At 36.9% G+C, this 3597-nt stretch overlaps 3 non-coding genes across 3 annotated transcripts; 2 read left to right on the forward strand and 1 right to left on the reverse strand.

Moving 5' to 3' along the window:
- Positions 1-733: 733 nt before the first annotated feature.
- Trnay-gua lies at positions 734-830 on the forward strand. The gene is made up of 2 exons: positions 734-770; positions 795-830. It is a non-coding gene; the product is annotated as a tRNA-Tyr (tRNA).
- A 196-nt stretch (positions 831-1026) lies between these two features.
- Trnay-gua lies at positions 1027-1117 on the reverse strand. Its single transcript is given in 2 exon segments — positions 1027-1062; positions 1081-1117. It is a non-coding gene; the product is annotated as a tRNA-Tyr (tRNA).
- A 2184-nt stretch (positions 1118-3301) lies between these two features.
- Trnay-gua lies at positions 3302-3392 on the forward strand. Its single transcript is given in 2 exon segments — positions 3302-3338; positions 3357-3392. It is a non-coding gene; the product is annotated as a tRNA-Tyr (tRNA).
- The last annotated feature ends 205 nt before the right edge of the window (positions 3393-3597 follow it).

Raw genomic sequence — 3597 nt, forward strand, 5'->3', positions numbered from 1 at the left:
ATATCAAATGAAAATATTTAGAAAATGTTGCTGAAATTGAAATTACAAGAATATACAAAATATATATTCACATATATTCAACTCTCTTGTAAATGTACTAAAATTATTATTATTATTATTATTATTATATATATATACATAAACATATCGACGTACGGTATTCAGCTTCGTTCCCCCCTCCCCCTCCCAACACTAAATGTAATTGTAAAAATTTTTAAATTTAAACTACAACTAAAACCAAGCAAAGGAATATACAACTATCGTTTATTGTTATGCGTTTTAAGCTAAACTCGAATATAACCCTAAATATATAACTAAATTAATATAGCCTATAGTCTTTAGATTTAAGCGCAGCATGTTGAAAAGTATCGTAATTAGTGAAAAAAAATTAAAACAAAAAAAATATGAAATAAGAAATCGAAAATTATAACGGGCCTGAAAAGCTGCAGAGCGCGCGCCCCAATGTATTCGTAATTTTCTTATGAATTTTATTATTTTATTTATTTAAAACAAATATTTTTGATGAATGATGAGAAAATGCTGAAGAAGATCACGATGAAGAAAGATGAAAAAAATATAAAACAAAAATTGTATAAAAAAAAAAACAACAGAGCTTTTGATTTAAATAGCGACAATTTCAGATTAAAGTGCAAACAAGACAACAACAACTACGCTGTGGTGAAAAACATGGCAGTGAGTCAATGTTTGAGCAAAAGTCACCACCACACATCGACCTTCGATAGCTCAGTTGGTAGAGCGGTGGACTGTAGTGCGAACAACACGACTGTGTAGAAATCCATAGGTCGCTGGTTCAAATCCGGCTCGAAGGATCTCAATTTTTTGTCAATTTTTATTTTATTTAATTTTTTATTAAATAATAAGCTGTTTTCAAAAAGATATTTTTGTTTTAAATTCAATTTTGCTTGTTTTGGTTTAAAGTTGAGCGCCGCGCGTGCACACATGTAAAGTTTATTGGTATTTTGTTAATAAATTTGCTTGCATAGAAAAAAAATAAAAATAAAGTGATCCTTCGAGCCGGATTTGAACCAGCGACCTATGGATATCTACAATGTAAACTCGCTACAGTCCACCGCTCTACCAACTGAGCTATCGAAGGTCTATAAATGGTCCGATCCAAAACCCGCATATAAAGCGCTGTATGCTAAACTTGCTCTATAAATAAAACAAAAACAACAACAAAATATCACTGCAGCTTATCACAGCATTAAACTGCTCCAGGTAGGCAAAACGTGTTGTGTGTGAAGCGTTCGCCAGCGATAAGAAATGTTTAAAAAATAAAAGTATATATGCATATAAAAAAACTATAAACGCATAAACTACACAAAGCGCTGCAGAGAAGACAACAAGCGTGTCAGGTAAGCATTTAAAAAAAAGCGCGGAAAAGTCTTAAAAAAATTCACAGCTGTGGGGTCGCTGATCAAGCCCAATGCCTTAACAAACAAATTGTTGATGTGGCCTCTAAACAGATTAAGCAACAAGTTGTGATTGTCAATTGATTTATTGCGAAAATATTGATTATTCAGTAGGGCAAATTTGAAACTATTTATATATTTTTGCTGATAACTAGTTTTGGACTTGGAAACGATCTTTGAATATGAATATAAGTTTACTATAGCAAATTGTAATTTATTTCATACACTGTCGTATATTTTAACAAATTGATGCCTTGAGACTAGAACAAATCACTGATAATGTGTTATTTATAGAAACTATGGGGACTCATGGGCATATTGCAGCAAGTGTTGCAATGCGGACCGAGACTCACGTCCATGTGAGTCATGCGGCGCTTCGTTTTTATCAACGGTCAGTAAATTAATTTACCCAGCACTACAAAGTCAATTTTCGGCTCAATTAAATGACTCATCAGCCAGCAAAGATGCTGAGAAACTGCCACACACACTCACACACACAGCAGATGAAAATTGTTTGTGTGTGTGCTAAGCAAGCTGCAACTAAAATTCAACTGTTGCTAAAAAAGAAAAACTCACAAAAAAAATTGTCAAAAATGCTGGAAAATTTCCTTGGAACTTGGCAATTTTCTAGATCAGTTAGGCTAGATAAGACGCCCACATACCAGAAATGTCGAAAATTCATTCAATCATAGCAGGAAATTGATACCAACATCAAGAGAGCATGCCGAGGAGCTAAAATAGATCTAACAGCGCTGATAAGTGCGCAAAGGGAAAAACTATAGCGAGTCATTCTTAAAAATTATGAACATTTGTTGTAAGATACCTGAGCAAATTATAAAAACTTCTGCTGGCCATTCGCCGCGGGATACGGACGCCCCTTGTGGAAACGTAAACCCGAACTGACCAAGGGGCAATCATTTTCTTATCTAACAAGACAGCATTGGGCAATCGATCCAGGCCACGGCTCTCTAACCTTACTCCTTGCTCAATGGATCACACAAATTGCCGAACTCTCAAGCATCCCTCTCTCTCTCTCTCTCTCTCTCTCTCTCTCTCTTTCACTCGCTGCTCTGACTCTCTTGTGTGTGTTTTTGTCAGTAATGATCCGTAAGCTGTCAGTTTTTTCGCTCCGCTCAGCTCTCGAGCCCTTAAGCATAAAAAAATAAAATACACACACACACATTGATAGTTACTTATAGATTAACTGATATTTGTTTCTGTTTTATGACTTGCAGCGTTTTTGGCATCCTAATTGGTTTATTAAGTATCGTCGAAAAATTGCCCCTTGTGCGTTTGTATTAGTTCGTGTCCGTGTGTGGGTTTGTGTCTCGCTTATCAGCAACACTTTGCGAGGCGCCGCCGCCGCCACCGCTGCGGTAGTTTGTTCTAGGCCAGGTTAAGAAGCCAAGGTATAGCCACCTGCCTCTGATAACGCCGCCATACACTAAAGATTTGTCTTGTGCGCGCGCTTGTGGCATGATTCACGTGTTATTGGCCACAGGCGTAGTCCCAGCAGCTCCCACAGGCTTTCTTCTCTGTCTTTCTGTCTGGCCGGAGCGAGTGACTCACAGCGTTTACTAGGTGGCCCCATTAATTGTCGCACTGCTTTTGTTTACTTCTAAGCGCCAGCCTTGTGTTTGATCTGACCGCATCCCACGATTCCAGCCCAAAATTACAAAAACATCGTAACTTTAGTGCTTGCGCAGCAAAAAGCACGCACACCATGCTCTGTCTCGCTCGCACAATCATCAGCCCCACTGACTATTTACTTTTGTGTGGTGTTTTTTTTTTTATTTTTATACCGCTCTCTTGCTAAGCGTTTTTTTCGTTTTCTTTAAGTAGACGTTCTGACAGTCTACACACATCGACCTTCGATAGCTCAGTTGGTAGAGCGGTGGACTGTAGTGAGTTTACATTGTAGAAATCCATAGGTCGCTGGTTCAAATCCGGCTCGAAGGATCTAAATTTTTTGTTATTTTATTCTTATTTTTTATAACAAATACATGTTTTTATTTTGCATAATTATATTTTTAGAGCACTTATTACATGTATTTGTGTATAAACTTGAATGTTTTAAAGCTTTTTGTGTGCGCCAAAGCTTTTCATGTGGCATAAAGCTTTTGCTCTGCTCAAAATAGTGAACCATTTTATATTGGTGTGCTGT

Source organism: Drosophila busckii, chromosome 2L (genome assembly GCF_011750605.1).
Source record: "Drosophila busckii strain San Diego stock center, stock number 13000-0081.31 chromosome 2L, ASM1175060v1, whole genome shotgun sequence".
Classification (NCBI taxonomy): domain Eukaryota; kingdom Metazoa; phylum Arthropoda; class Insecta; order Diptera; family Drosophilidae; genus Drosophila; species Drosophila busckii.